At 43.7% G+C, this 25,730-nt stretch overlaps 1 long non-coding RNA gene across 1 annotated transcript; it reads right to left on the bottom strand.

Annotated features, from left to right (window-relative positions):
* Positions 1–16,242: 16,242 nt before the first annotated feature.
* Positions 16,243–24,428, bottom strand: LOC133138322 (uncharacterized). The gene is made up of 3 exons (XR_009709718.1): positions 24,298–24,428; positions 18,594–18,629; positions 16,243–16,338 (listed from the first exon to the last, which is right to left on the bottom strand). It is a non-coding gene; the product is annotated as an uncharacterized LOC133138322 (long non-coding RNA).
* Between the last annotated feature and the right edge of the window lie 1,302 nt (positions 24,429–25,730).

Genomic DNA, 25,730 nt, shown 5'->3' with positions numbered 1-25,730 from the left:
GCCTATCCCAGCATACATTGGGCGAAAGCCAGGAATACACCCTGGACAGGTCGCACACACCATTTACGCACACACTCATGTCTTTGAGGTGTGGGAGGAAACCGGAGTACCCGGAGGAAACCCAGGCAGACACGGGGAGAACATGCGAACTCCGCACAGAGAGGACCCAGCCGAACCCAGGACCTACTTTCTGTGAGGCGGCAGTGCTACCCACTGCACCATCCGTGCCGCCCTGGATAAACTATATAACAGACCGAAAAATAGCCCAAACAAAAAAGGATATGTCACGACAACTCTGAACAAAAGAAAGCACTTCTATAAATGGCTTATGGCTTCCTTTCCTAAACAAATGAAATGATATATGTTAAACCTCTGCTTAAAATGGGGCCCTCCAGCATATTAGCAGGAAAATACCTTCCCTCAACCACATGACCAAGAGGTATCCTCCAGCAGCAGGCCCATGATGAGGGCCAGGTTGACCCAGTGGCCACAAGACACATGTCCCCTGTAACTAGCCTGGATCTACATCAGGGTGACGGTTATGTATGCCGGATTGATGGAAACTAAGCACACCAGGGTCGTCTCCGGGTCTTAACTGTGACTGGATGGTCCAGGCACTCATGGCTGAATGCACACAGCACCTTGCATTGCTCCTCCACTGTATGTTCCCACTGGAGTGCTAGCTCAGGTACCAGTCTCTAATGTCCCCATATCAGCAGCCCGAGGAGCGGAGAGGAAGGGAGCAGAGCCTGCCTTTGTGTCTACACTTTACACCATCATATATTGTATATTATTTCATCTTGAAACATGAGAAAATTTTTTACTTCTCATATAATTTCTCATGAAATCTGAAATGAAGTAATTTAGTAAGTAATAATTAAGTCTGCGATGTAATTTGCATGAGATGTTGAGAACCCATGACCATGCCATTTAAGAAACCGTTTCAATTAATGTAGTTTCCCCAAGCATTTAGACGTCTCAGGTCCATTCTCCCACTGTCTTCTTATTACCCAGGCTGAAGCCAAACACATAATCAATTGTGTGGCTTCTGCTGAAGCCAGTAGATAGTTATCCCAGTATTAGTACTACTTGTACAAAAGACTATCTTGATAACAGTACATTTCAGTTCAGCTTCTTTTTTCTTTCTTTTTTCATGAGCTGTAAGCCGTAATCCTCAACGTTTGAAATAAATGGCTTTGTGTAATGAATCTAAAATATATGAAAATCACGGTATTACCCAAAAAAAAAACTTTTCCGCAATATTAGCATTTTTTAAGATGCACCTGTATATTTGAAATGATAACAAACGTTACCTTCTGATTGTAATAAGGAAGTGTATTGTTATTTGACATTTAAACAAAAACTGAAATAGGGAACAGAAGACAGAAGTCGGTATATGCAATGGGATCCAGAATTATTGGCACCCTTCACTGCCAATGTACAAAACAATACATTGCCAATCAGGGGTGCCAACAATTCTGGAGACCACTGTACATGTGCTAACAGAAGCACACAACAAGATGTGATTTATAACAATGAAGATAATGAGGCTAAATATTTGTTTCTTACCATCCACATCCACAAATGCCACATGATTTGCCACATCATTGAAAGCACATTCCTGTGCACAACAAAATAACCAGGATTAATTTACCTCCAACAGAGTTAGACAACAAAGTTAAATGCACTCGTTCACAGTTCATTAAACACATAATAATAATACTTTACTGTGTGCTTGATAGATGTCCATGTATCGTAATTCACAAAATAACTTGTCGTTCTCATTCCATCCTGTCATGGTGGGAGGTAATTCCTGCTGTGATCGCCAGAGGGCCAAGGATCATTGGTTACACCTGTTCCTCGTTAGCACCAGGGGAATTACCTTCCCCTAAGAGTACTTAAGGTCAGTACTGACTACCTTTCAGTGCTTTTGTGTCTACTGTTCGCTCTAGCACAAAGCCGGTAATACACCAGGTAGACGCTGTGCTGGTAGAGTCAGGTACGGTGTTGGTGTGTTTATCGGAACTCTCGGAATTTAAGAAAAATAGGTAAGGAAGGCGTTCGGCTGTGGTGTTTGTTCACCGACGCCTTCCTGAAGGTTTTTCTTTTCTTTCTTTTTATTTGGGGCTCGTGTGAGCCGGTGGTAGAGGGACGTTGTCCCCGGTACTGTATTTTTGTTTGTGTCTTTTTCCTGAGCCGTCTCATGGGTTTTGTTTTGTGCCTAGCAGTTTTGCGCTAGGTTGTATTTTTATTTCTGATTTCTTTAATTGTAAGTCCCAGTGCTCGCCTCTAAGCACTTATTTTGGGTTTAGTGTTTCCCCTGTTTTTCAGAGGGTTGATTTATTTTCCTACAGCCGTTTTGGGCTTATTTTCTGTTCCATTCTAAATATCGCCTTCGGGTTAGTTTCTGTTCATTCCCCTCTGTATTTGTACATCCCCGTGTCTTTCCCTTCCGGGATCTGATAGCGTACACGCCCGCGTGTTCGCGTATAGGTTTTTTTTTAATGTAATTCAAAATTTGACCGAAAAAAAAGCAGTGCTGCAGTTGTGACAGTTCTGACTACTTCCTGCTACCAAATAATAAAACCTCTCATCACACAAGTAGATGAGGAGTTTGTGCACAGTTCTCATGCATTTGAGAGTGCCTTCCTTTGGTGATTCTCTGTTAAAAAAATAGTACAAAAAAAAAAAAGCTATGCACATTCTGCTGCTGCTTGTTCTGCATGCTGGTGGTGAGTTGTAGAAAACTTATTGAGGTACAATTGGAAGTCAAAATACCAAATTATTTCAATAACAGCAAAGATGCAACACAAAACTGTGAAACATCAATAAATTTAACTGAGAAACAAAGACATGAATGCTTTCAGGTTTCATCGGTTAAATGAATGCAGATTTGGAGGAATTCACAGCTCTGACCTCAGAAGCTCTTTGGGGAGTCCTGGCTGATTTTTCATCACTGTTCTGAGCATTGTCAGCTTCCTGTTTTGGAGCTCAACACCAAGTTTGTAAGATGTGAAGAAGTCTGTGATTCTATTGTATATTTATTTATTTATATACAGCTGCAAGCTTGTCTCTTTCAGTTCATGCATGTCTAATATCATGATTGAAACAAATCACCATAGAGACGATGTGAAAACATTCTAATGCCACAGTTGCTGGGGAAATTGGCCTTCAATTTTCTTCAAGATTCGATTGACTAGCAATTGTGTCGATTGCTTCTCCTCCAGCTAGTAAGTTCAGTATGTCGGGTCCTCGCACGGGCCGCCAAATAACGTGGGGATTTTACTCTCTACGAAACCGGGGCGCCAATTAATGTTATGTAGCAGTATAACTGCAAAAAGTAATCAGTCTCATAAAATTACTGTTATCAGAAATATCTAAATACAAATTTAGTATTTCAATTAATAATTAAAATAATAATCCGAACGGATTGGTGTCAAGTGAACTGAGACTGGATGCAGTTATCAGAACTCCACAGGAGTCCCCCCTTTATTAGAACGTGCACAGGCAGTAGATTATGAACACTGACAACAACGTCTGCTGTGCGCCAACCACACTTGACTCCCCCCCGTTACCGGTTACATTGACTGACGTCACGTCTGGTGGTAGAGCAATCCTACTGGCTACGACGTCTGTCACTCAACCAGTATATTTCAATACCTTGACACATGGTGGTGAAGTGGAAGAGCCCGTTTGGAGAACGGAAGGCAGTTAACTCCTGGGCCAGTATCCTTTGCACAAGTCCAGTGTGCTAAGATACTACGCTTTGCCGGGCCGTTCCACCAGCTCATCCACTCTCGGCATAGGGTAAGGGTCAAAAGCAGAGATGGCGTTGAGCTTTGAAAAATCCACGCAGAAGCGCAGCCCCCCATCCTTCTTCGGGACAAGTACCACGGGGCTACACCATTCGCTGCGTGAAGGCACGATAACGCCCATCTCCAACATTGACTGGACTTCCTGCTTCATCGCAGGAATCAGCCTTGCAGGGACCCTCAATGAAGTCTGGCGGATTGGGCCTGGGGACATCAGCTTGATGTTGTGGTGGATCAGTGTCGTCCGCCCGGGCTCCTCCCGAAACAGACCCTCAGGAACAATCTGCAGATCTGCAGGTGCTCCACAGAGGGACACAAGGCCTCCCCTCTGACTGTGGGGAAGTACTGCTCCTTGAGCTCCTCCTCCTCGTCAACTCTGCGGGCCCACATCAGGTCGCCAGTGGCTCCTGGCCTGAGTATCCACTCTTTGAGCAGGTTAATGTGGAACACCTGCTTCGGCTTTGGTCGGTCCAGCATGACGATCTCACAGGTCACCGGGCCTATCTTGCGCAGCACTTCAAAGGGACCCTGCCACTTCGCAAGCAGGCTGCTTTCTGAAGAAGGGAGCAGCAGGAGCACCTTTTGGCCTGGGTTGAAGGTGCGACTGCGGGCGGTCCGGTCGTACCAAGTCTTTTGGTTGGACTGAGCCTGCGCCAGGTTGTCCTGGGCCAAGCTGCTCAGCTCCTCCAGCTTGTCTCTCATCTTGAGTACGTAGCTCACGATGTTGGTCGGCGGCCGTGGACCCTCTCCCATCCAGGACTCTCTGAGGACATCCAGGGGTCCCCTCACCTGACGTCCGTAGAGCAGCTCGAATGGAGAGTGGCCTGTGGATGCTTGTGGCACTTCTCTGTAAGCAAAGAGGAGAAGTCAGCTCCCGTGTCACTCACAAACCTCCTCAGCATAGCCTTTAGTGTTTGGTTGAAGCGCTCAACCATTCCGTCAGTCTGTGGGTGGTAAGCGTTGTTCTAATGCCCTTGATCCCTAACAGGGAATACACTTGCTTCATAAACTTATAGAGTTGAAGTTTGTGCCCTGATCTGTGATCTCTTTAGGGATCCCCACCCGGGAAAACAGCTGGATGAGGCTATTCGCTACCTGTCTGGACTTGGTGTTTCTTAATGGGAAAGCCTCAGGATAGCGAGTAGCATAATCGCCTATTACCAAGATGTACCGGTGGCCAGCCCTACTCTTGTCCAGGGGGCCTACAACATCCATGGCAATCCTAGTAAATGGGACATCGATGACGGGGAGGTTAACTAGGGGTGCTTTCATGCCTCTATGTGAACGGGAAGTGAGCTGGCAGGTTGGGCAGGATTTACAGAATGCTACAACTTCCTGGTATACGCCAGGCCAATAAAAACGGCTAGCAATCCTGTCTAGGGTTTTCTGTTGCCCTAGGTGGCCTGACCAGGGGATGCTGTGAGCTAGGTTCAGCACTTTGGTAAGCAGGGGCTTAGGGACCACTAGCTGCTATCCCTCCGCTGCCACCAAATTGTTAAATAGTAGGGTGTCGAGGGTCTTTTAGGTTGGCACAAAAGATAGCTGTGAGGCAGATTTTCTTGGTATTTATTTTTCCACCACCAGGTGTTGAGGCATCCAAAATGCAAGAAATAAAGGAAAATAATAGAAAAGAAATGGCTACATCAGCCAAACCAAAGTACTTGAAGTCAGACATTACATTTACATTTTACATTTTAGTCATTTGGCAGACGCTTTTAATCCAAAGCGACTTACAGGTGCATAGGTTCTACCATAAGTCAGAGCATCACATCCAGAAACTAGCAAAATACACAGGAAATGCTGTTCTAAACATAGTTGTCATCAGAAGTTTTTTTTTATTTTTTTTATTTTTTTTATTTTATTTTTTTGGGGGGGGGTTAGACAAGGATAGGGATATCAGAAAGGAGGGGCAGAGGAAATCAGGAGGGAGGACTAAGGTAGAGTTTGAAAAGGTGGGTTTTGAGTCTGCGTCGAAATAGGGGGAGGGATTCTGCTGTTCTGACAGTGGTAGGCAGGTCATTCCACCACTGAGGAACCAGAATGGAAAACAGGCGTGAACGTGCAGCTCGACCGCCAGGTGCACGTAGAGAGGGAACCGTAAGGCGACCAGAGCTGGCAGACCGGAGTGGTCTAGCTGGGGAGTAGGGAGTGATCAGGGATTGTATGTAAGGTGGGGCAGTCCCCTTAGCAGCCTGAAATGCCAACACTAGGGCCTTGAAACGGATGTGTGCGGCAATGGGAAGCCAGTGGAGGCCAATGAGAAGCGGGGTGACATGAGCCGACCTGGGCTGATTGGTGATCAGGCGGGCTGCAGCATTCTGGACCAGCTGGAGGGGCTTGATGGCACACGCTGGGAGACCAGCTAGGAGGGAGCCTGGGAGCGCCTGGACTAGGAGCTGGGTGGCTTTCTCAGTCAGGAGATGACGGACACGGCGTATATTATACAGAAAGAACCTGCAGGTTCTGGCAGTGGAGGATACTTGTGGAGCCAGGGTGAGGCAGTTATCAAGAGTCACCCCAAGATTCTTTGCCGTACGGGAGGAGGAAACTACAAAGTCCTCAACAGTCAATGAGAGGTCGATTGACGGAGAGGACTTAGCAGGGATGTAGAGAAGCTCAGTTTTGGCAAGGTTGAGCTTCAGGTGATGGGAAGTCATCCACGCAGAGATATCAGCCAAGCAGGCAGAGATCTGTGTGGTGATTTGGGTGTCGGGGGGGAAGGAAATGAAGAGTTGGGTGTCATCAGCGTAGGAGTGATAAGAAAAGCCGTGGGAAGAGATAACAGAACCAAGAGACATGGTGTATAGCGAGAAGAGGAGAGGCCCAAGAACCGAGCCCTGCGGGACTCCAGTTCGTAGGGGTTGAGGGTCGGAGACTGCGCCCCTCCAAGTCACCTGGTAGGAGCGACCAGAGAGGTAGGAGGAAAACCAAGCGAGTGCAGAACCTGTGACACCCATCCCAGACAGCGATGAGAGCAGAATCTCATGGTTGACTGTATCGAAGGCGGCTGATAGGTCGAGGAAGATGAGGACAGAGGAGAGGGATTTTGCTTTAGCAGAGTGGAGTGCCTCAGTGACCGCGAGCAGGGCGGTTTCAGTGGAGTGGCCACTCTTGAAGCCAGACTGGTTGGGGTCATGGAGATTGTTGTGGAGAAGATAAGTGGACAGTTGGGAGCAGACTTCAATAATAATAATAATAATAATAATAATAATAATAACCATGATAACGACAACGACGACAACAACGACGACAACAACGAGACCATATCTCACACAACTGAGGGATAAGGAGAACCTAGGCATTGGTTCCTTCCTCATAGAGATCTCTTAACAAATGCAATGCCTTCCTTTTTAACAAGAGGACATGATCACCCCAAATGACATTCCATAAACACAGGGGTGTTTACTTATCACAACACAAATACGTATTAAACATTTAAAAAGGTACCTATTACTCAAACACTACACCAGGCCTTTAGGTTTAAAACACTACATGGACACATGCCATTAAACTTACCGTAAGTGTTACACAACACATAATTAATTTTATGATAACGCAAATGCGCAGATCGCGAACGTACCCAACCATATAGACGTCTCAGGACGGGAGCGTGCTTCCCTAGAAGCACCAGGAAGAGAGCCAGCCGATATGGCGGTTAGAAGCTATGCCTCTAAATCACTGTATTTAACCAAGCACGGTACATTAAATAAATAACTTATGCTCACAGACATTGTCCAAAGGCACATATCTTTTGGGTTAACATGCATATTTTATCCGAGCACAACCGTATTTGCAGAAGTTCTAAATGCATGTATGCACCCATCCGTTTATACTCACGCAAACTCAACACTCAACACATCTCACAGTACAAATTACATTCATACTAGTGGAGGGAACATATGCACTTTATGAACGAAAGTCCATAATTTATAAAAACGCATATAAAAGTTCAGTGCGGCCACAATAATAGGACGCGTGAGGACGCGCCAATGAGCCGCGGCATCACAGTTACATTACTTTTATTTTTTGATGTCCATCTTTAATTCTTTAAAATCTAGTATGCTTACCACTCATATCTCTTGTGTAAATATGAGGATTTCTATTCACAGAATATAGATAAGTCAACTTCACCAATCTATCTGATGAGACGTTATTGTTTAGATTACTTAAAATGAGAATGGTTCTTAAAATCACAACTGATACTTCCAATACAAGCAGCATAGCCACAGTAACTATGAGAACATGAACATATCTTGGTCCACATTCACTGATGTGCTTTTGCTTTGTTCCAGTTTTACTTTGTCTTTACATTGGTGATTAATTGACGAGATAATACATTTACTGAAACTACCCCTCATGATAATGTAAATGAACAGAATGGCTCTAACCTGGCAGAACAGACTGTAACAGTAATGTATATGAACAGAATGGCTCTAACCTGTTAGAACAGACTGTAACAGATGCAGACTGTAACAGATGCAGTCCAGGCTACATACAGCCCATCTAATGGTATTCTTATCAGCATTGTGATCGCCCCCACAAAGATGTGCACTCCCTTACCTTCATCCTGTGGCTGTTCTATCCCTCCATTTTGTTTTCTCTTCTTTCTCTTTCCTGTTCACAGAATACAAGTAACACAGCCAACTTCAAACTGCCATTTAACGCACAATATTTCTGGTATTTAGATATTTTAAGTCTTATCAGATAGATGGGGGGAAACTTACTGAAAAATAAAATGATTGCTATGAAAGCAGCTGATAGTCCTGCTCCAACAGGTACAAGTGCAGCAACTCTGGAACGAGGATAATTTCTTGTTGCACATACACTGTCTGATGTGTCTGTTCCAGCTGTAATTTCCTGAAGTCCCAAGGATTGGCAACTGTCAGAAAAGTAAATACATTAAAAACAAATCTCAAATAATCATCAGGGTTATATTTGGTATCAAACCCAACTTATGTAATTTGGGAACAAATGCAGGAAACTTACTCTGTGTGTAGTTTGCAGAATGGCGAAGAAGATTTATTTGAAAACGTTTTGTCACGACATTCTTCGCATTCAGTATTGGTCAATGTTGTTCCTGTGCGAGTAAATATTGGACGGCATGTTAAGGCATTTAAAATCTTCTGAATAAGTTTTCAGAAAAGTAGACTGAGCAGTTAAGTGAGCTAATTTTGCAAAGCGGATAAAGCTATTAACAAAAGAAGAACATTTCCCACACAACAAACATTTAAACTGAGCATTAACATGCACAAAGCCCAACCTGCATTAACAGAAGCAGATCGTGCAGCGAGTGGCCTCTGCTAACCGCTCAGAAATGAGACGAACTACACCATACCCCGACAGAAGATGGGGTAAACAATGCACCAATTTACACTGCACAGGGTGCCGGACAATCTGTTTTAACCATTTAATCTGTTCATATATACTTGGCCTATGAGCTAGCTGTCTGGCAGGCTGACATGTGCCCAAACTATTCAGGCTAAAGACACGCATGCAGCTGAACTGATTTGATGAAAGGCATATGGAAGGGATCATAGGAAACATTAAAACATGCTTTTATGCATTTACTGTTTTAATTACTTTGAAGCAATTAATAAAATAAGCAGTAATCCGCCACATGTATGCTATAGGTTATAATTGCACCCATGTATAATTATTACAGGCGGGCGGCCTGTAGCGTAGTGGTAAAGGTAAATGGTTAAGGTAAATGACTGGGAAATACAAGGTCGGTGGTTCGAATCCCAGTGTAGCCACAATAAGATCCGCACAGCCGTTGGGCCCTTGAGCAAGGCCCTTAACCCTGCATTGCTCCAGGGGAGGATTGTCTCCTGCTTAGTCTAATCAACTGTACGTCGCTCTGGATAAGAGCGTCTGCCAAATGCCAATAATGTAATGTAATGTAATTTGAGCATTCAGGGTATTCTAGCTGCCAACCATGGTATGCTAGTTGGAAAGTTGATGTACTCTTCAAGGGTTCAAGTTTCATCTAACTGATCACTTGGAACTGTACTTTCCTCTTGGGTCTTTAACACACTTGTCCATGGTTCTGATGTGCACTTTATTTATCGCTCTGGATAAGAGCGTCTGCCAAATTGCTGTAATGTAATGTAAAATGTTGGTTGGATTAACAGACGTTTTTTAACGTTATTTCAGGGAGTTAATGTTTTTAGATTGTGGGATGCAGTTTCACCATCATGATTATTTTGGTTTTGAATCAGGATTGGGGTGGCAGATGACCCAATAACAACGCCCCACCCCCCATAGATGGCGGATATGATGCAATCTCACCATTGCGTCTGATGAATGTCCCAGGCCTGCAGATAGTGTGTCTCTGTGCTAATCTGCAGCCCTTCTTATGATCTGTCTCAGTGCAGTAGTGCTGATCCAGAGGCCCACACACTGCATCAGAGGTGGGACTGCACTCCCTGTCTGTCTTTAAACCAAGACCTGAACGGAGAATAAAGAGCCGTATTATCACACTACCAACCTGTTACCCATCAAGTAAAAACAGAGTATCGATTATTATTTATTTTTTTCTTTATTTTAAAGACAGTCAAGCAAGTTGCAAATGGCCATGTCATGAATAAACACATTGGTTGAATAGGAATCGTTTAAGGAGCCGCGGTGGCGCAACAGACGCAGCAGACTTGCGGTTGCAGTTTGCTGCAGTTGCACACCGGGGACCAGGTCGATTCTTGGTCCTCCCAAAAGCAAGCAGCAATAATTGGCTCGCTGCTCCAGAGGGAGGGACTTGGCAGGGTTAGTAGATCGCCGCACAAAACAAGCACCTTGAGCGCCTCAGAATCACGGTTACAACTTGGGAGGCGAGACGGCTTGAAGAAGGCGTGTCGCTCTCCCGTTGGCTGCAGAGGGAGGGGGTGTGGGGGCGGTGTATCTAATACTAACTAACTGAATCAGACGGGGTCCAATTGGCTACCAAATTGGGAGAAAAAGGGGAAAAAAATCGGATAAAAATTATAGAAAAAAAAGAATATGAATCGTTTCTCACCTGGGTCACAGACTGTACAAAAGATACAATCATTAAGTCCGTTGGGCACCGCCATGAATGATCCGGCAGTGCACGGTTTACAGGAGGTGCTTGTGTATTCTGTGCAGTGCTTATAAACATGCTCCCCTGTGTGAAAGATTAATCACAAAACATAACTAAAATTTACCCATTTGAAATGACATTTCAATGACAACAAAATAAAGAGCACTTTCACTTCTTAATCTCGGTCAGTCAACATCTACTGCAGTAGAAGCTTTATTTTGATAAAAGATAGTGACTTACCAGGTGAGCACATCGGACAGCACTCTCCATTAATGAAATATTCTGCACTTCCACAGCAATAGGAGAGGTCACAGAACAGGAGCAATAGATATACCTGCAGCACATTAAATATTACAAATAAAACTCACAAACATTTGAGTTATTTCTGCTTTCAGTTGAACATCTACCATCTGAATGTATCTGAGGGTATGATTGCCCATTGAGAAAGATGGGTGTATATCCTCCTCAGCTGGCAGGAAAAATAAAAATAAAAATTGTTTTACATAATACAGCAGTCATGGATGACAAAACATCCATCCATCCATCCATCCATCCATCATCACCCGCTTATCCGGAGTCGGGTTGTGGTGGCAGTAGGCAAAGCCGGGTATTCCAGGCGTCCCTCTCTCCAGCAACTCATTCTAGCTCCTCCTGGGGGATCCCGAGGCGTTCTACTGCAGCGGCTCTACTCCGAGCTCCCTCCGGATGTCCGAGCTCCTCATCCTATCTCTAAGGCTGAGCCCAGCCACCCTACGGAGGAAGCTCATTTCGGCCGCTTGTATACACGATCTTGTTCTTTCGGTCACTACCCAAAGCTTGTGACCATTGGTGAGGGTTGGGACGTAGATCGACCAGTAAATCGAGAGCTTCGCCTTCCGGCTCAGCTCCCTCTTCACCACGACGGTCCGGTGCAACGCCCGCATTACTGCTGACGCTGCACCGATCCACCTCTTCACTTGGGGCAAAGACTCGTTCCCAACCCGGAGAGAGCAATCCACTGTTTTCCGGCAGAGAACCATGGCCTCGGACTTGGAGGTGCTGACTCTCATCCCGGCCGCTTCACACTCGGCTGCAAACCGCTCCAGTGCGTGCTGAAGCTCACGGTCTGATGAAGCCAGCAGAACCACATCATCCGCAAAAAGCAGAGATGCGATTCTGAGGTCACCAAACCGGACACTCTCCTCACCTCGGCTGCGCCTTGAGATCCTGTCCATGAATATCACAAACAGGACCGGTGACAAGGGGCAACCTTGGCGGAGTCCAACACCCACAGGAAATGTGCTTGACTTTGTGCCGAGAATGCGGACACAGCTCTCACTTTGGTTATACAGGGACCAGATGGCTTGTAACAACGGCCCCGGTACCCCATACTCCCGCAGTACACCCCACAGGGTTCCCTGGGGGACACGGTCGAAAGCCTTCTCCAAGTCCACAAAGCACCTGTGGACTGGATGGGCAAACTCCCATGACCCGGCGAGCAACCCTGCCAAGGTAAAGAGCTGGTCCACTGTTCCACGACCAGGACGGAAGCCACATTGCTCCTCCTGAATCCGAGGTTCGACCGTCGGTCGGAGCCTCCTTTCCAGCACCCTAGAGTAAGCTTTCCCAGGGAGGCTGAGGAGTGCGATACCCCGATAATTGGAGCACACCCTCCGGTCCCCGTTCTTGAAAATAGAGACCACCACCCCGGTCTGCCACCCTGCAGGTACTGTCCCTGACCTCCACGCGACACTGAAGAGGCGTGTCAGCCAAGACAGCCCAACAATGTCCAGAGCCTTCAGCATCTCAGGGCGAATCTCATCTACACCCGGCGACTTGCCACTGAGGAGCTTTTTGACTACCTCAGCAACTTCCGCCAGGGATATAGGTGCAGATTCCCCCGAGTCTTCTGGCTCTGCCTCTTCCACAGAGGACGTGTTGTTCGGGTTCAGGAGCTCCTCGAAGCGCTCTTTCCACCGCCCGACAATATCCCCAGTCCGGGTCAGCAGTTCTCCTCCCCTGCTGAAAACAGCCCTGCTTTCCCTTTCTGAGTCGTCGGATGGTTTCCCAGAACTTCCTCGAGGCCAACCGAAAGTCCTTCTCCATAGCCTCCCCGAACTCCTCCCATACCCGGGTTTTTGCTTCGGCAACTGCCGAAGCCGCAGCCCTTCTGGCCACCCGGTACCTGTCCCTGTCTGCTGCTTCAGGGGACCCCCAGGCCAGCCAAGCCCGAAAGGCCTCCTTCAGCTTGACGGCCTCCCTCACCGCTGGTGTCCACCAGCGGGTTCTTGGGTTGCCGCCCCGACAGGCACCGATGACCTTCTGGCCACAGCTCCTGCTTGCCGCCTCTGCAATGGAGGCTTTGAACATGGCCCACTCGGACTCCATGTCCCCAGCTTCCCCCGGGATGCGTGAGAAGTTCCTCTGGAAGTGGGAGTTGAAGACCTCGCGAACAGGGGCCTCCGCCAGACGTTCCCAGTTCACCCTCACTATACGTTTGGGTTTACCGGGTCTGTCCGGCAGCCTCCCCGGCCACTTGATCCAACTCACCACCAGCTGGTGATCAGTTGACAGCTCTGCTCCTCTCTTCACCCGAGTGTCCAAGACATACGGCCGCAGGTCTGATGATACGACCACAAAGTCGATCATCGATCTTTGGCCTAAGGTGCTCTGGTACCAAGTACACTTATGAGCTACCCTATGCTCGAACATGATGTTTGTTATCGACAATCCATGACCAGCACAGAAGTCCAATAACAAAACACTGCTTGGGTTCAGATCATGCAGGCCATTCCTCCCAATCACCCCCCTCCAGGTTTCTCCGTCATTGCCCACGTGAGCGTTGAAGTCGCCCAGCAGAACTATGGAGTCTCTGGGTGGCACCCTTTCCAGGATGCCGCCCAGTGACTCCAAGAAGGCCGGATACTCTGAACTGCCGTTTGGTGCATAAGCACAAATGACAGTCAGAGCTTTCCCCCCAGTGACACGTAGTCGCAGAGGCAACCCTCTCGTTCCCCGGGTGGAACTCCAACACAGTGGTGCTCAGCCGGTGGCTTGTGAGTATCCCCACACCCGCCCGGCGCCTCTCACCTTGAGCAACTCCAGAAAAGAACAGAGTCCAGCCCCTCTCCAGGAGTTTGGTTCCAGAACCAGTACTGTGCGTGGAGGTAGGCCCAACTATATCTAGTTGGTACCGCTCCACCTCCCGCACTAGCTCCGGTTCCTTCCCCACCAGAGAGGTGACGTTCCACTTCCCCAGAACCAGTCTGCGACGCCGAGGATCAGCACGCCCGGATCCCCACCTTTGCCTACTGCCCGTTGGGCAAAGCACCCGACTCCGATGCCGACCCCTGCAGGTGGTGAGCCCACAGGGCGGTGACCCCAAGTGACCAGTTCGGGCTGTGCCCGGCCGGGCCCCATGGGATAAGGCCCGGCCACCAGACGCTCGCCGAATCGCTCTTAGTCTAGCCCCTTCCCCGGGACCAATTTGCCTTGGGAGACCCTACTGGGGGCTAACAGTGCCCCCGACAACCTAGCTCCCAGGATCACCGGGACACACAAACAAAACATGGTGCAGTGAAAATATTTTTAAATATACACTCAGTTAGCACTTTATTAGATATTCATTAGACTTATGAGGTCTTCTGCTGATGTAGCCTATCCACTTAAGAGATTTGTCGCTTTGTGTGTTCAAAGATGCTCTTCTGCATACCACTGTTGTAATGTGTGGTTATTTGGGTTTCTGTCACCTTCCCGCCAGTCTGGCCATTCTCCTCTGACCTCTCTCATGAACAAGGCCTTCCAGCAGAACTGCTGCTCACTGGATGTTTTTTGCATCATTCTCTGTAAACTCTAGAGACTGTTGTGCGTGAAAAGCCCAGGAGATCAGCAGTTTCTGAGATACTCAAATCACCCCTTCTGGCACCAACAATCATTCCACAGTCAAAGTCACTTAGATCACATTTCTTCCCCATTCTGACATTTGGTCTGAAAAACAGCTGAACCTCTTGACCATGCCTTTATGCATTTAGTTGCTGCCATATGATTGGCTCATTTAATATTTCTATTAACAAGCTGGTGTACAGGTCAACCTAATGAAGTGCTCACTGAGTGTATATCTGCTATCTTAAGTAATTAATTTCTCTGGTCATGATAGCACATTCAGAAAGATGGGTATATCATCCTGAGACCTGGCAAAAATAAATAAATAAATATACAACTAATAACATTGCAGTGAAAATTCTAATTCTAATTCAATGTTTTTTCTTTTTTGTTTCATTCAATGTCCCTTATTGTGTAGGTTTCAGCATAGTTAAATATATGGTTCTTGACATTGATCTACATCAGGGTGACCGTTATGCAAGCAGGATTGAGGGAAACTAAGCACCTATTTTTTAAGTAATAATTTTAGAGAGAGACCGAGAGAGAGAACAGGGGTCTTTATCTAGGGGACAAAAATTCCTTTCCAGGTCTCAGGAGAATATAGCATCTGTGAAATGACAAATGTTAACTTCTGATTGTAATAATGAAGTGAATTGTAATTTGACATTTAAACAAAATTGAAATAAGGAAAACAAGACAGAAGTCAGAGAGTGTGAGAATATACAGTGGGATCCAGAATTATTGGCACCCTTGACTGGCAATGCACAAAACAATACATTGCCAATTGGGGGTGCCAATAATTCTTGAGACCACTGTACAAGTGCTAACAGAAGCACACAACAAGATGTGGTTTATAACACCAGAGAACTGTACTAAATGAGATAATGAGGCAAAATATTTGTTTCTTACCATCCACATCCACATCCATAAATGCCACATATCTGATTTTCCTTTCATTTCAAGCATATTCCTGTGCACAATAAAATAAACAGGATTAATTTAACTCCAACAAAGGTCATCAGTCCAAGAGCGTCACATGTACAAAGAAAAATGCATTTGAGGAGGAGACATAGTAAGACACTTATACACACTTGTCCACAAGGGTGGAGATTAAAAAAAAAAGTAAAGACATGATGGTGACAGCCAAGGATTATTATTTAGTCTCCAGATAAACTTCAACAATTGCAGAGAAACCAGAATATGCAAGCTAGGAAAAGCGGAGACATTAATCTCACAGGCTGTCTGAGAGAGACAGAGGAAGATTCTTAGAGCATATTTCCTCAGCACTTAATTCAGCATATATGGTCTAATTTGTAATAAAGATTATAATAAAAGGTTATTTTTAAATCACGTTGTCTCTATGTTAACACACACACACTGCTGAGGGGAAATAAATTCAATCAACCATACAGAAACAATTTGTCATCTGATGTCTTAAAAATAATGTTCATGTAACTTACATTCTAGAGCAGGGGTTGTATTCAATAAAAATTAAAGAGGCCCAGTTAGAGAAAATTACCTGAAGCAAAGGTCCGGAACATCATCAAATACGCAAGAATGCACAAATGTTAGCGCAAATACTGCTTTTTGAGTTTCAAACGGCATCAGATGATCCTGATGAGGCAGAGAGAAAATATAACTAGGGTGACTTCAAGTAGCCTAGTAGTTTCAGTAATATCAATGTCTGTATATAGTCAACAACTGATTGTCAAATCAAATAAATAGAATTGAATAATATTTCATCAATATTAATTGTCAGTTTTCATTTCAAGTAAAATAAGGGCTGCATTTAAAAATAAAGTACATAACAGAGCTTTTGAAAAATGTGCATCTTAAAATAAAGTGCTTAATTTTAGAAAATAAAAAGCGTAGCAGGATTTCCTTTTTTCTTCCTTTTGTCACGTTTCAGGTCTGTCTCGCCATGTTTTATGTTTATTCATTTTGTATTAGTCTTGTATTGTCTTATGTATTATGTTAGTCTAGGTTCGTCATGTTGTTTAGTTATGTTTCGTTACGATTTATTTTCTTGTCATGTTTAGTTATGTCTCGTTACGATTTATTTTCTTGTCATGTCTAGTTATGTTTTCGTACTATTATATTACCTTGTTATGTTGAGTGATTATCGTCTTAGTTTCGCTTTGTGTTATGTTTTGATGCATGTTTATTGTTACGTTTACTGGTCGTTGTTATGCATACACTTTTACATGTTTTTCCGCAAACCTTGCGTTCCGCCTTTTCTCTCTCTCTCTCTCGCTCTCTCTCTCTCTCTCTCTCTCTCTCTGTCATTTCACTCCCTAATTGTTTCCATTTGTCTATTTACTAAAACTACTAACGCTAGATCAGAATTGGGTAGAAACTAACAAACTAATCATGTGTTCATATTACCTTACGTTTCTCGTGCATGTCATTTACTAATTTACTAATGCTAGGGCAGGATAGGTTTATTACTAACGATTACTAATCTCCTTGTTAAACTTGTCATCCATCGCACCTGTTTTCCATTTCCTTGCTACGCTCTAACTAATTGTCTGCACCTGTCTACACCCGCATTTATAGCCCAGTCGCGCTACTGTTCACTGCGAAATTGTCTGCCTCTGTTTACCACGCAACTCTTGAGCATTTACCACTATTGATTACACGTTACGATCCAAGCCTGTTACCGACCATTGTTTATTGATTTCTGTTTTGTGACCATCGTTTGTTTTTTGACTACGTCCTCGCCTACCGTTTTTGTACTTTTGCTTCGCTGATTGTTTCATGGTTTCGACTCCCGCTTCGCCCACGACTACGCCTCTGCCTGCCGTCCGTCTGTTCATCTGCCCCGCTGACAGCTCTCCTGCTACCGGACCTCCCTGCACGTCTACCGACTATGAGTTTGCCTCTTCCCTCGGCACCGTGCTTTTTGTTTGGCTGGATCTACGTGTATGGACTTTGCTTGTGTTGACTACTCTCCTGGGATTCGTCCCGAATAAAGCCCTGAGGGGTCTTTATATTACTATTGTTTCTGAGTCGTGCATTTTGGGTCCAACCCGCCTCACCTTTTTCTTAACTCCATTTCACATCTTAACAGTCTCAACCAATTTTATAATAAACAATCTCAACACACCAGTAATTTTTTTTTTTTTTACGTTGACCCAAAATCTAAGCAACATTCGTTAGCACGTTGCTGGTCATTGAATGAATGTGTTAGAATTCTGGTGGATCGATCATATTGGGCTTAGATCGTTTATTTTCTGTGGCCTCAATTCGAATTTGAGAGGGTGTGTTTGTTCAAAAGATTGGAACAGGACTTAATCACCACAGGCGAGAAGTGAAAGTGCCAATTCGGAAAACATCTGTGGTCTTGTTTGCAAAAATAACTTGCCATTTGCACATTGAGAAATTACATTACATTAATGGCATTTCACAACAAACTCAATCGCTTTCAGTGTACAGCAACAAAAAAATTAAATAGACCCTAGTCCTTATCTTTGTTGTATAGTTAGCAGTTGAAATTGTACTTCCCCGTTTCAGCGCACTCATCCCTGGTTATGGGTATGCACTTTGTTGTACGACGCTCTGGATAAGAGCGGATAAGAGCGTCCGCCAAATGACATTAATGTAATGAAAACAAACGATTTCATAGCCGAACAAATCACAAAATGCACCTTCCTAAGTACAAGATAGTCATGTAATCCTAAAGTAAACAACATTCACCTGAATTAGGCTTATATTGCCGATCATTCCATTAGAAACGTTTCAAAAAGTAAGGTTGACCTCACCCGTGTTAAAATAAATACATACATTTGCCACAATGTTCCATTCGAACAATACCTGTAATGCCTTCGTGTCATTTTCTCGGAAAGGGACATACGGTATGTAAGCCTTACTTGATTCGGGAGCACGCCAAGACCCAATCCTGAGACCTGGCAAAAAAAAAAAACATTCATTAAAAAAAATTTTTTATTCAATGTCCCTTATCGTGTAGGTTTCAGCATAGTTGAACATATGGTTCTTGAGATTATTACCAGAGACTGTGAGATGCCACGTCAAAAACAAGACTGCAAAAGGTTTTAGAGAAACTGAGGCTGATTTATTCTCACAAAAAACAGTGAAGGGTACGGGGTGGTGGGAAAGAACAAAGGCAGCCAATCTTGGCCTCATTACTCCAACGCAGCCCATGTGTGATTGAGGGGTTGTGGCCAGGAGCAGTTCACAATCTCCAGATGTCCCTCCTGTCCTGATCAGCACTAATCATCAATTATTGCACAAGAAACTTGGACTGAGTTTCTCTCCATGGTCCTAAAGCCCTGCAGCATATTAACAGGAAAACACCTTCACCTGACCCAGAGGTATCCTCCAGCGGCAGGCCCTTGGCCCAGGTTGGCCCAGTGGCCACAAGACACATGTCCCCTGTAACTAGCCTGAATCTACATCAGGGTGACGGTTATGTTTGCCGGATTGATGGAAACTAAGCACATCAGGGTCGTCTCCGGGTCTTAACTGTGACTGGATGGTCCAGGCACCCATGGCTGAATGCACACAGCACCTTGCATTGCTCCTCCACTGTATATTGCCACTGGAGTGCTAGCTCAGGTACCAGTCTCTAATGGCCCCATATCAGCAGCCCGAGGAGTGGAGAGGTTCATCTATGCGGCCAGCGGATAGGGAGCAGAGCCTGCCTTTGTGTCTACACTTTACACCACAGGTGTCAAACTCCAGTCCTGGAGGGCCGTAGTGTTTTGGCGTGTTCTGGGTTCATTCAAGTCATTGATTGGTTACAGTATCTACACGCCTTGTTCTCAAGGCCTTAATTGGCCTTAATTGGCAGCAGATTGAAAGGAAACCACAAAAAACCACAGACACTGTGGCCCCCTGGGGATTCAGCTTTACACCATCACATATCGCATATTATTTCATCTTGAAACATTAGTTCCACAAAGCCAGAGAGGGCCTGCACAACTTGGTAGAGGTTTTTTTTTTTTGCATGTGCAGCTTTCTTTTGAGGTTAAACCTTTGAAAAAGTAAGAAAAATAAGCAACACTGCTACTTTACAGAGTCATCACTTTATTAGCAGACGTGCTGACGTTTCAGCACTAGGCCTTCATCAGACTGAAGACTTCATCAAAAATCTTGAAACATTAGAAAATTTCTCATGAAATCTGAAATGAAGTAATTTAGTAAGTAATAATTAAGTAAAATAAAAAATAGTAAGTAAAATACATCTGCGATGTAATTTGCATGAGATTGTAATGTTCCTGTGTTTGTCCTGTGTGTATTCATGCTTATTCTTGTTATTTATTCATTTTTCATAGATCATTGGTTAGTGTTTTCCATTACAGTTCTCATTTGTCTTCCCCTGTTATGTCTGCATCTGAATGTTTACCAGCCGAGTCACTCCCCTGTCTGCGTGTCCCACTATTCGGGTGATTACGGTAGTTTTCGGGTTTTCATACATTCCTTCTAAACTCGCGATTCTTACTTCCTGCTTTTTCTTGGTAGTTCAATGTTGTAAAGCACTATTCTTACTAACTACTACTAATCTAGGTATTGTACAGTACTAATCCGATTAATACACTTACTGTCTGTCTAACTAACAATCACTTATATTCACGTAACTAATTCACTAACGCAATCTCTTAGTATTTCTGCACTGTTCTATAACTCCGCCTCCCTATGCTATCCCTCATTACTCGTTTACTTTCAGCGAAGTGTTCGCACCTGTCTCTAACTATCACTACGTCTTCAATCTATGCAAATGTCTACTCCCTAACCCAGAGCCGTATGTTTTACATGTTGGTTACGTGCATCCAGTCCGCGTTTTCGTCTCCCTTCTGTGATTATGTTATTACCCTATTATGTTTCCCCACCTGTTGTCTATTTGTTTAGCCCACATTTTTCCCAGCCCAGCCTAGATTGTCACCTTCCCTCATGTATTTAAACCTCAGTCTCTGCATTGTTCGTTGTCAGAATGTTGATCAGTATTAGTGCCGAATTCCTCGTAAGCGTAATGCTTGATAGACACCCCTTCGCCTTTGATTTCCGAGCCTGCCTTGCCCTCTTGTTTTGTTTGCCATTCTGTCTTTCTGGGGGTTTTTTTTTTTAAGAAACCATTTCAATTAACATCGTTTCCCCAAGCATTTAGATGTCTCAGGTCCGTTCTCCCACTGTCTTATTACCCAGGCTGAAGCCAAACGCATAATGAATTTTGTGGCTTCTGCTGAAGCCAGTAGATGGTTATTCCAGCATTAGTACTACTTGTTCAAAAGACTATCTTGATAACAGTACATTTCTGTTAGGCTTTTTTTTTTTTTTTTTTTTTTCATGAGCTGTAAACTGTAATCCTCAAGGTTTGAAATAAATAACTTTGTGTAATGAATCTAGAAAATATAAAAATTACGGAATTATGAAAAAAAAAAAACTTTTCCACAATATTATAATTTTGAGATGCACCTGTACATTAGAAATGATAATGACAAACGTTACCTTCTGATTGTAATCAGGAAGTGTATTATTTGACATTTAAACAAAAACTAAAATAAGGAACAGAAGACAGAAGTCGATATATACAGTGGGATCCGGAATTATTGGCACCATTGACTGCCAATGTACAAAACAATACATTGCCAATCAGGGGTGCCAACAATTCTGGAGACCACTGTACATGTGCTAACAGAAGCACACAAGATGTGATTTATAACAATGAAGATAATGAGGCTAAATATTTGTTTCTTACCATCCACATCCACAAATGGCAAATGCCAAATGCCTCCAACAGAGTTAAACAAGGTAAATGCACTCGATCACAGTTCATTAAACACATGGGGGCGACATGGCTCAGGCAGTAAGAGCAGTCGTCTGGCAGTCGGAGGGTTGCTGGTTCAATCCCCCACCCGGGCTGTGTCGAAGTGTCCCTGAGCAAGACACCCAACCCCCAAATGCTCCTGACGAGCTGGTCGGGGCCTTGCATGGTAGCCAATCGCTATCGGTGTGTGAGTGTGTGTATGAATGGGTGAATGGAGAAGCATGAATTGTACAGCGCTTTGGATGAAGGCGCTATATAAATGCTTGCCATTTTACGATTTACATAATAATAATACTTTACTTTGTGCTTGATAGATGTCCATGTATCGTAATTCACAAAATAACGTCACATCATTCCACCCATCCACATAAAAACGTCCACTTGCATATTCATGAAAATATTAAATCTGATTATGTGAGTTGTCCTGACTGAGTTTCAGTATTCTCTCAGCAGGAGATATTACGACTGCATGTGTAACTTATAGAAAGGTAACTGCTTTTGTGGATTCAGTTGATAAAGTATAGAATCATATTACATTAAAAAAATTACATTTCAGTGAGGAGGGCCCCCACCCACCTTTCTGCAACATTTTTACCAAATCACTAAAATTCCATAACTGCTGAGGGGAAATAAATTCCACCACCCATACAGAAACCATTTGTCATCTGAGAGCTCAAAAGAATGTGTTATGCCGGGGGGAACAGAGGAACCAAAAGCAGACAAGGGTGAAGGAAAAAATGGCAGATTTAAAAAAAACAGGCCAGGGTCAAAAATCAGGGGGTCAGTCCAGAAAGGCAGAGGTACAAATATCCAACAAGCAAAGAAGAGTCCAGGGAAGCAGGCAGGGGTCAAAACCGGAAATTCTGAAAAAACAAGGGCAAGGACTCGGGAACAAGGAGGCTAGAACTGGGGAAAGGAATACAGGGCTCGGGACTCAAGACAGGACAAGACAAACTAGCAGCGTGCAACTGAAAAGGACAGGTATAAATACACAGGGGAATGAGACAAACTAGGCGGGGCGGTCTAACAAATAAACATCAGGTGAGACACATGAAAGGGTAATAGGACAATAATGAGGGGGAAACAAAAACGCGGACTGGAATCACAAAGACACACATGTAATACAAACGGCTCCGGACCAGGGAGTAGACAATTTGCAGAGAATCAGGAGATGCAGAGATACAGAGAGACAGGTGCGAATACTTCGCTGAAACTAAGCAAGTAATCAGTGATAGAATAGGGAGGCGGAGTTACAGAACAGAATTGAAACTGGAGATGCATTAGTAAGTTAGTTAAGTGATTTAAATTACAAATACCCAAAACTAGTGAATGTTAGTTTGACAAACATATTAGTGTGTCAGTATAATTAGTACTGTACACATTCTATGTTAGTTGGGATTAGTATATTAGTGCTATGTACAAACATGAAATGGAGAGAAAGCAGGAAGTAAGGAATGTAAGATTGGAAGGAAGATTGAACCCCGGAACTACCGTAAACACCTGAATAGTGGGGCACGCAGACAAGGGAGTGACTGGGCTAGAAAACATTCAGACTCAGACATCACAGGGGAAGACGAGTGCAAAGACTAATGAATATAACAGAACACCAGACATGAATATGAAAAATAATAAATTACAAATATAAACAATGATAAACTAAGAGACAGAACACAGGAACATAACAGAATGTTCATGTAAATTCCAGAGCAACTCATGAATCTACAAATGTATAATAGATGTCCATCCATCCATTATCTTAACCCACTTATCCTGAACAGGGTCGCAGGGGGGCTGGAGCCTATCCCAGCATACATTGGGCGAAAGGCAGGAATACACCCTGGACAGGTCGCCAGTCCATCGCAGGGCAACTCACGAATCTACAAATGTATAACAGATGTATAATATTTATTTCAATGATAATAATTTTGACGGTCAATTTGTTACTTATTATATAGCAGGGATCAGCAGCTCATGATCCCAGAGGGCCAATAACTGCTAGTTTTCCACCCTCCCTTTACCTGGGAGTCAAGTATGAATCAGTAGCACTAATTACCCAGGAGAAAATTAATTCAGGGTTGAATTTGGATTCAGGGGCCTGAGTTGATGATCTATGCTGAATAGCATTCAGGACAGAGCAGGATCACGTCATCACGGAAGTGAAAGTAGCGTTTGGAAATCCCCTGTACTATCAGTACTGATGCAGTTTGTTCACTTTGTTAATCTTTAAATGAAAGATTTCACAGAAAATACAGTACAATATATAAAGATATGGGTCTATGGAGAAAATGCAGCGATCCCCGGACCTTCTGAATGTAGTTTTTAAAAAATGTAGAACTCCTCCGAGTCTGCGTGCGCTTGCACATCTGGTGGGTTCTAGGCTAATTATTAGTACCCAAATAGACCGTTCTTTTATTTTCAGTGTACATGTGGGGGATAGGTTCCTTAAAGAACAAAAGTTTACCTCTACTATACCTTCATTAGGTGTATGCATAACAACATAACGTTACAACGTTTTAATCACATGCCGCAACATTTTCGAATAGCCTATAATTCTTCAAACCATGAAAACAATTTCATAGCCAAACGAATAACAAAATAAGTCATGTAATCCTAAAGTGAACAATATTCACCTGAATTACGCCTATATTGCCGATCGTTCCATTTCCGTTTCGAATGTCAAAAAGCAAGGCTGGCCTCACCCGTGTTAACAAATCTGCCACCATGTTCTTCTATTCAAAACAATACCCGTAATGCCTGCGTGTCATTTTCTCGGAATTAGTAAGACTTACTTAATTCGGGAACCTGCCGAGACCCAATCTGTCGTTGGACTCCAGAAAGTGTGGAAAGAAAGCTGTAGATTACTGTGCAAGCTGTAAAGTAACTTCTCTTGAGATAGTTTCTTTATTACGATCAATTTCGGTTGTTTGTCCAGGTTACTTGCCAAAGCAATGGCTGTGCCTTACTAGCTAGTTAGGCTACTCCTACGCGGAAGCCGTGTGACCACGGCATGCGTAGCGACAAAAAAATATGAAGATTTGCCTACACAATGGATCATTTTATTTAAGGTAGCTAAGTTATGAAGGAGCTTCGAATATCATTTGACTGTGGTGGCGGCCAAGTATTGCTATTGACTGTCAGTTTCATTTGAAACAATTTATAGTTTTTGAGTTATGAGCAATGCAAATGAGTTGGGTGGCAACTGACAGTCAATAGCAACGTATGGCCACCCCACACTGGAAACACAGCAACAATTGCTGGGAACATGATTTCAGAGAAACTACTGTAGAATAAAGATATGGGTCCAGCTAACAAATGTATAACTCCTTTCATTTGGTAACAATTTATAGTTTTTGAGTTATGGGCTATGCAAATGAGCTGCTCGTGAATTGACAGTCAATGGCATTGCATGCCCTTACCACACTGTAAATACAGCAACAATTGCTGGGAACATGATTTTAGATAATAAATGTATAATTTTATAGATATTATACATAGATTTAATGTATGACCCTTCATGTTTGGCAACATTTTTTTCAAACAGGTATGCAAATGAGCCGTTATTGAACCGACAGTGTAAAGCAATTCATGCTTGGCTTACTAGTCAAATAGCAAGCTAGTTGCTTGCTGACTTTTATTAGTTGTATCAGCAATGAATTTAAACAATGGTACTTATGTGACGAAGCGCAGAACGCTCTTTATCTTTGGTTTGCCTAATTAAACATTCTGTTGCATGATGTAGCCTATGATCTATATTTTGGGGGAAATATATTGTAGCGATCAATTTGATAACGGATTAATATGAAAAGCACGAAATATTCTGACATTGTTACTTAGCAACGCTGACAACAAAGGAACGTCGTCTCTTTAACGCTCTTACAGATCACCTACACGTTTGATTCACTTTGACAGCGTATTCACCGCGTTAAATCCAAAATAAATGTCAAATACAGCGCTTCTAGTCACATGCTTTTGGGAGTAACTTCAAAAATCCTCATACGGGTAGGTGTGGACAACTTATTTACAAGAATAAGCTTTTTACACACAACAACCAATTGTTGTCTAACCATGTAACCTTAAACCACCTGCTAACTTTTGTTATGTATAGTTTCTGCTAGTTTCAAGACAAAATGTTATCAGTGAATAGATTTTACATATGTTGTTCGCTGTGTACCGTTAGGTTGTTGATTATGCATTGCATTCATGACACGATTACACAATTGAC

Source organism: Conger conger, chromosome 10, assembly GCF_963514075.1.
Source record: "Conger conger chromosome 10, fConCon1.1, whole genome shotgun sequence".
Taxonomy (NCBI): Eukaryota; Metazoa; Chordata; class Actinopteri; order Anguilliformes; family Congridae; genus Conger; species Conger conger.
This window is presented reverse-complemented; position numbering and strand designations above follow the sequence as displayed.